Below are 11,056 nucleotides of genomic sequence, written 5' to 3'. Positions count from 1 at the left end.
TTCCTTTCTTACAATTGTCAGCCTACAGAAAAACTAACAGAAAAAGCTTTTTTTTTTTTTTTTTTTTTGCCTCCACATTTTTACTGTCCTGAAATGTGAACTTCTTCAAAACATACATATGTTAAGAGGAGGAAGGAAGATCCTCAGGGCAACAGTGAACAAAGTTTCCACAGTCAGTTCTTTTTTGCTTTCCATCTCCTTATTTCTGGCTGATGACAATTTTGCTTCGGATTGTCTTTCTTTTATCTTTTGCTTTTATTTGTTTGAAAAACTTTTTCCTCCGAGTAATGTTCCGCTATATCTCAGTGTTTCTGCATTTCTGAATGAAAATTAACATTCTAAAAATGAACTGCCCCTTGTATGTATGGGGAAAGAGCTTCCTTTTTTACAAAATATAAGGTAGGCATTTTTTTACTCATAAATCTATCTCTTTTCCAGTAATTCAGTATGTGCATTCAAATTAGTTTTTTCCAAAACCCTGTTACAATTACGTAGCAGAGGTGAAATGTGATTAGCATGCTTTAAGAGAACACTGCACATTATATATTTACTAGCAGTCATTATAAAAGATTGAAAAGCAGCTTTTAACTGCTTTAACTTCTTTTTTTTTTTTTTTTTTTAACTTAAGATGGATCTCTTAAGAGAAAAATTGCCATTTCCTTAACAGAATATCATAAGCTAACTGGTTATTCCTGCCTACACTGAAACAGTTGAATTTTTTTTGATTGTTTGTTCATTTTTGCACGCAAGGCAGCATGTAACAAACTAAGTAATGTAGCTATTTCTGTTTAGTGACTTGCTCCACTGTTTTTAATTGACGGATCACATCACAACAAGCGTAGTGGCTAAAGATTTGTTGGTAGGTTTTCTGAATCTCAATATACTCGTTTGTAAAGTAAGACTATTTCTTATATCTGCAGAGTAACTTTAGTCAAAATGCTGAAGTCATGATCTGAACAAACAAACAAACCAGCAAGAAGCTGTAACAAATCTAGATCTGTAAGGGCTAATTGTCCCTAAGTCCTGGAGAAAACTGTATTAAGCGATAATCCAGTCAGACATATGGGAAAAATTAATCACAACATTATCGCAGTTGCTCTTAGTTGATGCCACTCCTCTGGGCAGTGCCAGCAGTCACTCTGGAACTCTCTATACGTTTAAAATACACTTAAGACTCACACGATGCTGAGGCCTCCTATTAAGTTTTTGATTTGTGACAGCTATGAAAGATTGAGTGTGTTATTCAAGGATGTACTATTTTAATCCCAAATGAAGAACAAGAAAACAGCGAAGGACAGATCAGTCTTCAAGAGGACATCACCTTGTTCTTCAACACTATTCTCACGAGAATAATATGACGATGGCCCAACTCTTATGTTGGGAGGACTAGTAACCACGATTCCAGACATGAAACAATCTTGATGCGTTTTCATTTGTAAGGTGAACTCTCTTTGTACTGACCGCATTGTTAGAAGAAGAATGTTTCTTTAGCTGAGTACATAGGGTAAGCCATAAAAGCTCATTACCTCCCAGGGAGGTTTAACAATATATTTATGATTTTGGTCATAAGTGTCCATTGTGGGCACTTCAATATGTGTCTTAGCACGGTATATACAGTTCTGTATAATATTTACTTTTCTTGAGAGGTTTCTGTATTATTATACCAATTGTCTCATTTAATTTAATTATTTATTGTATTTTGTGAATTGAATGTTTATACTGAGGACCTCATGGTTTGATTTATTTATACACCTATGATATTAAATAATTTTAGCTAATACAATTTTCACTTGTTCTTTTCTTAAAAAGCTTCCAGCCATTTCAATCCTTACTGTGGTTTATACGATTCCTCATGTGAACTTTATTAGCCCACACTATCACAGATACTGCCAGATGAGACCAAAGATATGGTATATACAAAGTATATTCTCCCTCTGTACACAGTGACTACAGGGTGATCCACAAGACAATCACGTGAAGTCTCTATCACTACATTACACCTTCCAAGGGAGCACAGTGTTCAACACACAGCTGTTTGCATATGCCATAAAGCTTAGATTTATTGACTACCATGAAGTTCAGATTGCACACATACTGCTGAGAGAATCCTTTTGGGCTGCTCTCTGGCCTCTTGCCCCTTGGTCTGTACAGACATCCAGGGTCACCCTGTTCCCAGGTGCAGAATCCAGCACTAATTCTTTTTAAACTTCACAAGGTTGGCGACTGACAGAAATCTTGTGATAATATCAGCCAGTTCTTTGAGTACCATGGGTTGAATCCCATTGGCCCATTCAGCTGAAGCAGAAAATCCTGTGCAAGTTCAGAGTTGGCTGGAGTTTATCACTCCCACAGTGACTCTTGAGTCCTAGAGCCCTAGCCCAAAAAGGCATTAAACACCTTTGCTTTATCTACACTCCTATCTGTGAAGTGATCAATCTCATCAAGTAATGGTCCAGTGTATTCTCTGGTCCTCCTTTTCCTGTTAACATACTTCAAACATTTATTTGCTTTTAAAGCTTTTTTTAAAGCTTAGGAAAATTGAAAAATATAAAAGTAATGTCTCCTATTTATTTCCATGGAAACTACAGCAGATACAAAGAGCACAATAGTACTATGTGATAGAGCAAATTCTCAGCTACAAAACATTGTTTTTCAACATAGCTATTAGCTATGGGTTTTTTTGCCCACTATGAACAAGAACCTGTGTGCCACTCATAAAAATCTTCTTGGCTGTCAGGAATGTGGCATGTCTTTCATGTCACTGTAATCACTACTGCAAAGCACCACGCACAGCCTCACTGTGCTCACATTCGCTGGTTGGACTCCATCAAAATTAAACAAGAATCAATGAATGTCAATTTGTGCAATCTTTTTTCACATGGAGGAATTCATTTCCACAGCTTTGCTTCACATGCACTTTTCCATGTCAGACGTCACTGTCAGACTGCCCTTCTGCTGCTATCTGGCACATGACAACAAATTGTAAGAGAATATTGGTGGGAAGATTCAACCTCTACTGCCACCCCACCACCATCTGCCTCTGACATCATGGGCTAACATCATCAAATAGGAGGCATTACTTTCAGAGCAGCCCTCATGAATACATAGAGTAAAGATGCTAATCCATGATTCCAGAAATATTATTAGTAGCTGATGAAATAGCATCTCTGCTGCATTCAGACTATACTGTGTAAATAAAAACCTTGACACTGCACTGTGACAAGCAAATAGACCCAGAAGTCCTGTGGTCGGGCTACTTTATCTTCCTAAGAATCTTGTTCATTTGTGGTCTCTGAACTCAAATTATAGTGCTCTGGTCATAACACAATGTGAAAAAGATTTCACAGCTTTAACATAAGGCTTTAGGCTTCCAGTATGTTTAGAACTATTTGCTAGAGCAGAGGATACACTTTATGGGCATCTGCTCTGCAGTGGAAAAGAACAGAGCCTCTAAAACCAGAGGACTGTGCCTACACTAGAGTAACTCAACTATTTAACCCCACTGAGAAGTTTAGGCACCATTTTTTCCACATCAACCAAGACATTGGGGCATAGATGCTGCTGCGTACACGTATCACAAATCTTTTTCAGATTTAGAACATCTCAAAAATGTTAATTTGTTCTATATAGATATGCTGTATTCTTTCTGTCATTTGTTTACATCTTCATGGATGCATTTTCCCAACAGCTGTGGATTGTACACTGCTCTTGCTTTTCACTTTTACTGATGATCCATGTTGTAAAAGGTGCAATGCTGAAAGTGAACATTTCCTACTCGAACATCCTTCTCCAAGCTATGATCTGAATTGCTGTACTGCCACCTGTTGATAACTGTGACAAAATGTTTTGCTATACACTGGAAATAATACTTATTTTCTTCTCATTTAATTTTCCACTTTTCTGCTTACACATCTGAAGACTTCCCAGTATCCTTTTCTTGTCCAATTGCATTACCGCTGTAAGACCATGAAGTATATGTTTAAAAAACCCAGAGTGAAGACAACCAAAAAAATTACTTCAAAAGCAGTTCCTATTTTCTAGACTTCAGAGATGTTAAAAAACACCAAATATGAGGCTTTGGTTCAACTCATACAGGATAATCTGTTTTTTTCTTATGGAAGTTTTGTTTCTGAAGCTTGCATGTTTCCAGCATATCTGTTGTGTAATTCTTGAACAACTTGTAGTGACAACTTACATAGGATGAAAGGCTTACAAGAGTAGATAAAAATTCTGAAGGAATGAGAGGATGAATACTGATGGCAAGGGAATACAAAGTCACTCAGAAAACTGAAAGATGAAACTTGAGATAAATCACCTGAAACCACACACAATACTGCCAACATACAAATGTTTTGTGGCTAGATTAAGGTCTATATTCCTTTGGATAAGAGCATCTTCAAAGGGTTTACTACATTTTAGCTTGTGTACATGCATTTCACATCATCAGCTGGTTTCTTTTTCTAATGAAATTGAATTAACTCAAGTCTGGCTGAAAGATAAACACTTGGTGTTTGTCCCGATGCTGACTCGCACACTCAAGAAGTAAAGAATTCAGCAGTGAAGCAGATAGGACTGCAGCTATGTGTAATCCAGTTGGTCCTTGGACAGTAACATTGCCAGGTATGTCAGAGACAATGACCTATAATGAATATCTTCAAAACTTTTTATGGAGAAAAGCTGATTACAACATATATTTATATGATGTAAAAAGAGAATACAGATTAAGTTCTCAAAACTCACTACTGATACCAATTTGCCAACAGATTAACAGTCAACAAAGATATTTTACAACAACTTCCTCTCCTTATCATCTGTACACCAAGCTTGAAGCTATCCTCATAATTAGGAACTTAATAAAGTTAGCAGTGAATACGCTTGCTGTTCTTATCACTGTCATTAGAAGGGAGTAAGATTACAATTTCTGAATGTATATAATTGCTTATTTATCACACTTTGCCTTTAGGCAACCTGCCATCTTTATGTCCAGCAGTCTTGCCTGTGTTGCTTCATTCACAGCCATACAAGGGAAACCTGAAAACCTGTTACATGAACAACCAATTTAGGAATATCAATTCAGGAAAGGCTGTAATCACTTTAACCAATCCCTCGTGCTCATCACCAGCAGAAGCAACTCAGTAACATTGCAAATCTCCACTATTTCCAGTGGATGGCAGTAGGTAACTGCCAGCATCAAAGGGGTTGAGTTTAGTGAAGACCCACACCACTGCACAGATAAGAGCTTCCAGACACTGACAACAATTCGTTTTGCACTGCTAAAAGCTTCCACAATTCAGTCATCTGGCCAAACAATGAGAAACATGGTAAAGCACTACTCAAGGTATCTTGAGCTGCATCATAGCACTTCCAGACACCAGAAGTTGTATTCTGATTACACGACATGCACACCAGTGAAGGACAGATTGAAGAAAGATTAGAAGATATCAGAAGTAAGCACGGGTTTCAAACAAGGGGAATAACATAGACATTTTAAATGATCTTACAACAAAGAGACATAAGTTGCATTTCTTTCTCTTAGTATTTTTCATGTTCTCAGTGTTAAGTTATAAGACTGCAGAAAAACTCACCTTGCTGTGGCTTGGTCTGTGCAAACATACGCTCTTCCCACAACAGACTTGCATGGTCCTTCTGATCTGAAGCATCTTTAACAGCTTCCATCTGTTTGGCATGGGACTCTCTCCTTTCCACTTAGCATGTAAGCTGACCATATGTTTCTTGTGACACAGGGCCTAAGGCACTCACTGTACACGGCAGTATCTCACGTCACCTTTTCAGCAGTAACTATTAATGCCAGTAAAAGGTGTGCAGTGGCAGCTGGAGATGATAGGCAGAGCATTGCACCTACCCAGAGATTTCTGCCATCCAGCAGGAGATGGCCCTACTATGGTACCAATGACTTCTCTTCAGCTGTTATGTGATGAAGTGGGAACCAGGACTTCTGAGTAGTCAAGGAGGCAGACAGGATGTCAACGCTAATTTTCCCTTTGGAGAGAAAATATGGGTCATTAATCAGCTTTGACCCACACTCTAACACTGCTTCAACATCTTGTGATTGCAGTGCATGACCTGGTCAGCTACCAGAAGACAACTTTTGGACTTCTTTTGATCAGGACTGCACTAAGACTCTGCTAAGATCTCTAGAGAAGGATGTGCAATGAACAGTTCACACAAAAGCCTTGTTTCTCCCATGTTTCTGCAGAGTTGTCGTCTCCGCAGGACTCTCCAAGTCCTGCAGAGACCCTTACACCTGACACATTGCCCTGCAAAGAGTACACTGGTGCCTATTCATTATTGTCATTAGCATGCCATTCAGTGATCATCCTTTCAAGCTGATCAATGCATAGATTGGTGCCCTTCAGAGACAGACTTTGTTACTTTTAGAAATTCAAGTGATTATAGCAGACAAAATATTTTTATGCATATAGATCATAGAATCGTAAGGTTGGAAAGGACCTACAAGATCATCTAGTCCAACCACCCTCCCATTACCATTGCTACCACAAGCCACTGAACCATATCTTGCAGCTCCTCATCCAGGCATCTCTTGAACACTGCCAAGGACGGTGACTCCACCACCACCCTGGGCAGCCATTCCAGTGCCTGACCACTCTCTGAGAGAGAAAGTCCTTCCTTATGTCCAACCTAAACTTCCTCTGGTACAACTTGTGACCATTTCCTCAGGTAGATGTTAATTCCATGAAATATTTTTTTATGTTTTTTCTAAGGCACAGTTCTTCTTTTCAAAGACCAAAGTTACTGTTCTTGAGCAGATTACATTTACTCAGGCATCCACTAATTCTTTTTTTTTTTTTCCTCATAACATCTATGTGTTTTCCCAGTTTCCTAGATTCTCTGTGGAACCTCTTTAGAACACTGGCTTCTTATTTATCACTGTTCAACCCTCACATAGCATGGCATCTTCAAGAGAGAGGTTATACCTGCTAGTCAGCAATTCAAATATTTTAGAACTCCTGGGTGAACACTGCCAGCAGTCTGCTACTGTTTGTTTTAAACTTTGCCTCCAAAACACTTTCTTAACCTCTTCAGTTCCAAAGGACTTTTCAACAATTTCTTCATGAGAAAAGTTACCAACATTCTTACTTTATTCCATACAGAACCTTTTCACTTCTTGTACACAAGTAATTAGCTAGCTTGGTTTTGATAGTCTTGTTTATCAGTCTTATTTTTTTTTAATTATATATATATCATTATTTTACATTATTTTACAGCATTCTTGGTCCTGTTACATTTAAAATAAGACTTAGTATTAATTTTAATGATGTTTTCTCAAATTCTTGTACGACCCCTTCCATCCTTACTTAAAACCTTAAACCAAATATAGGATCACAGAATTGCAGGGGTTGGAAGGGACCTCTGGAGGTCATTGAGTTCAACCTCCCAGCTAAAGCAGGTTCCCTATGGTAGGTTACACAGGAAAGCATCCAGGTGGCTTTTGAACACTTTCAGGGAGGGGGATTCCACAACCTCTCGGGGCAGTATGTTTCAGTGCTCCAACACCCTCACAGCAAAGAAGACTGAGAGAGAAAGCAAGAATGAAGGTGTTTTATACTACGACAAGCTGAACAGAGGTCAGTACCAGCAAGGAGTGAAGCACACAATAATATATGAGGTTAGCACATCTAGCATTTCATCAAATTGGGTGGCACTGACTTTTTATGTAAGTAAACAGACCAGTGTAAAGACCAGATCATAGCACAAGAGGGCACCAGGCAACTGAAAACAGAACACAGAACTCCCCACCTCAATTTTTTAAAGAAATAAATCTCTCTAATCCCTAAATGTAGGGAATTAATGTTCAGAAAGATTTACTGGATCAAGCAATAGCGTTCTCATTCCTGAGAAATAATTAAGGATCAAAAATTATAAAGTTGGCTTTTTCAATACAAAAGAAGATAATTTAGGATACAATTACCTCTTTGAATGTAAATCCAACATTTAGCTGCAATGGCCTTAGTTCAGTGGAACAGATCAAATCAGTCCTGAAGATGGTTATTTTAGATTAAGAGGATAATGTCTGCACTGATAGTATTAACTGCAATAGGTAAAAAATAAGGATAAGGAAGATTATTAGAATAAATTAGTAAATCTTAGTTTATGCATCAGGCGTTTCTAAAGCATACTAGCATTCTGCTTGAGGAGTTCATAAACACCTCATCTAATCATTACTATTATTATCCCTTTCTTTATAAACAGGTAAGTAAGTCAGGCACAAAGTCATGACAGTTTTGCCAAAACTACATATAAGCTCCATGGGAGGCACACAGTAAAGCAAAATGAAGCTAATGGATTCATTCTAATCACCTTTGTCAGACAAGTACAAGCATGACACAGAGTATCTACATTCTTCCTAATGATTCACATAGTATTTATGAATGCTTTTCCCAAAAGGATGACACTTCATAGTCAGACAAGGTTAATGCCAAGGCCATTTTTAAAATTCAGGTAGAATATACAATATTTGCAAGGCAGTAAGCAGGACTTTTCTACAAAGTTTTGCTCCGTACTGTATTCATTACCACTCTTTCCAGCACTGCTTAGTAAGTGGAGTATATAAAAACACAAGTAAATCCAGTCAACTCAGAAACATCTGTCTTACCTGCAAAAAGCACAGTGAAGTTTTAAGACAGTCTGTTGCTGTCTCCTTGTTGTGTTCTCTTTGTCCAGAGACAGTTTTTCAGTTCAAATATTATTTATTATTCAAATATTACTCTGTTCCCTCTTCCTACATTAATCTCTTTCCCAACCCTATTTATACTCTCCCCCTTAACACTTTCAACCTCTCTTTCATCTATCCTCCTTCTCTCCTTTAGATGAAGCCAGTTTAATGGTGCATGACATCCACAACTATTTTGGATTAACACAAGGAAAGTCAAAGTATTGGTAAATCTTGCCCTACCATACAACAGGTCATTTATGTCCAGTTCCCACTGCACTTTGCTTTTTATAGAAGGTGAAAGTACCATATTTTGTCAAGGAAGCACAGCCAGTCCAGTCAGCACATAGCACGGATGACAAAAGGAGCAATAGGGCAGGAAGTGGTGGAGGGCTCAATGCTCAGCATAGCTCCATGGTGGCACCAAACCAATCCAGGGTGCGCCTTTCCATGGCACAGCATGGCTGCCCTCCAGGTGAGGAACAGGCAGCCTTTCCTTATCATTCCCTATGGACTTGCTTACTCCATATATTTACTTGAATTCTCATTTCTTCTCACATGCTCTTTTAGACAGCTGCTATGTTCTACCCTCCCCCAACCCCACACCCCCCGACAAATGCCCCATATACAAAGTTCAGCATCAGAAATTCTTTTTTTCCCTACCACCATCCACTCTTCTCTCTTTTCACTCAATCCCAATCCTTCACCTTAGCTGGCAAGTGTATCTTCATATCTGTTCGTCAAACCTGAAGTGAGTCAGGTTAAAAACAGTCTTGGCCCTTCTGGCGAAACAACTGAGTATTTGGGGGAATATTATTATCACTGATCCTTTCCATTATCAGATTTACACCATGGCACTACCAACAGCTAAATAAGTACCAAGTACCAATGCAATGTGGTAGAAACTACTTTTTATGGCATTAAAACTACCGGGTGCTTATTGATTGCTTCAGACTCCTTTTTCACCCGTGTTTCACTGGAACTGGGCTGGCTTAACCCAATCCCAGTTCTGCTCCCACTAGCAATCCTCAAACAGTTGCATTTTTGAGGGGGAGCTTACCTGAAGAGACAAGTTACATTTGATCTGTATCAGTTCTCTGACCCAGACAGGTGCACTGCACAAATTCATGAAGCAACATGATGGCACAGGCAACCAGAGGAAGTGAACAAGAATCATGCATCAAGATACGATAAGCCCACTCAGCTCAAGGAGCACAATCTTGTCCTCCTTCAGCATGAATGTTCTTCACTACAGTAAGACTTTCCTCAAAAACATTTTTACAGGGCAAACTCAGAAGTAGAACAGGCTGGGAATTTTTTAGTGAAATGTTTTTCCACTGGAGGATAATAAATCTACTGAAACTGAAACATTTCAACTTTCACTGAAACGATTTGACAAATCTTTCAACAATAACCATTTCCCAGGTCCAGAATTGAACTTCTGTGAAAAAAAACAAGACAATGTGCACCAGAGCAGACTACAGGTTTCTGGTGTGAGCATTTGACAGGAAAAGTGAATGCTGGAGCTGGGTCCCATCCCCACTCTGCTTGATTTGACTTCTGCATTTGGACATGCCCCACCAACATCCCAGAGGAGGTACTTACTTAACAGGCTGTTGAAAGACATGGATAATTCTCTTTCTTTTCTTTAAATTAAAATTGTTGAAAGCTTGCAACTTCATTTCAGTGTGACATAGGGAAAAAAGGTCAAAACTGAAAAAAAACATTTTTGTAAGATGGAAAAATATTTTTCAGCTTGTTCTACCTAATTCTCATAAGCTTTCTCTCAGGGTTGAGACAATGCCCTGGCAAATTTCCCAGTCTGATGCATGCACGTTATTTACCCTTTAAGCAAAATCCAGTGGGCGGCATAATTACAAAAGTCTGATGAAGAACAGCACAGGTATACTGCACAAACAGTAAATCCCATTATGGAATAAAGGAAACTGTAGGCTGAAAAGTCAATAGGAGAACCAAAATGGATAATAATCTCATTAAAACTTCTCCCTCTACAAAAGTTTCCATATGAGTATCAATCAATCAATAACCCATTTCACAATCAAAAGCACCCAAGGTGTTTTCCCAGCCTCCACATATGTCCTTATTTTCCACCAAGATGGAGCACCAACACAGCTAATTCACTTAAGTGAAACTGCTCTGCATCAAGTTAGTTATCAGCAGCCACATGACATTGGATATCTCATGCCCTGTTTTTGAGTTAAAGAGTGATTACTTATGCTTTGAAATGCATCTTAAACTCCTTTGAACTTTGGACAAATATGAAGCTCCAAATATATGTATGTCATTATTTTAATCATAATATATGATTAAAATTGTGGTCCTTTCTGTTGTTCTGTTTCAATG

General features: G+C 38.4%; 1 protein-coding gene across 6 annotated transcripts in view; it reads right to left on the bottom strand.

The window, feature by feature from the left end:
- Positions 1-11,056, bottom strand: part of BBS12 (Bardet-Biedl syndrome 12) — a 91,629-nt gene that overhangs the window by 57,395 nt on the left and 23,178 nt on the right. For 5 of the 6 annotated variants that reach the window (XR_008206678.1, XR_008206679.1, XR_008206681.1 and 2 more), the window contains exons 3-4: positions 5,864-6,000; positions 5,586-5,759 (exon numbers count right to left, since the gene is read on the bottom strand). The exons of the other annotated variant lie outside the window; for it this stretch is intronic. The gene's annotated coding sequence lies outside the window, so the exon portion shown is untranslated. The remainder of the gene's footprint in view (positions 1-5,585; positions 5,760-5,863; positions 6,001-11,056) is intronic. 6 annotated transcript variants of the gene reach the window in all.

Source organism: Tympanuchus pallidicinctus, unplaced genomic scaffold, assembly GCF_026119805.1.
Source record: "Tympanuchus pallidicinctus isolate F22 unplaced genomic scaffold, pur_lepc_1.0 scaffold2, whole genome shotgun sequence".
NCBI lineage: Eukaryota > Metazoa > Chordata > Aves > Galliformes > Phasianidae > Tympanuchus > Tympanuchus pallidicinctus.
This window is presented reverse-complemented; position numbering and strand designations above follow the sequence as displayed.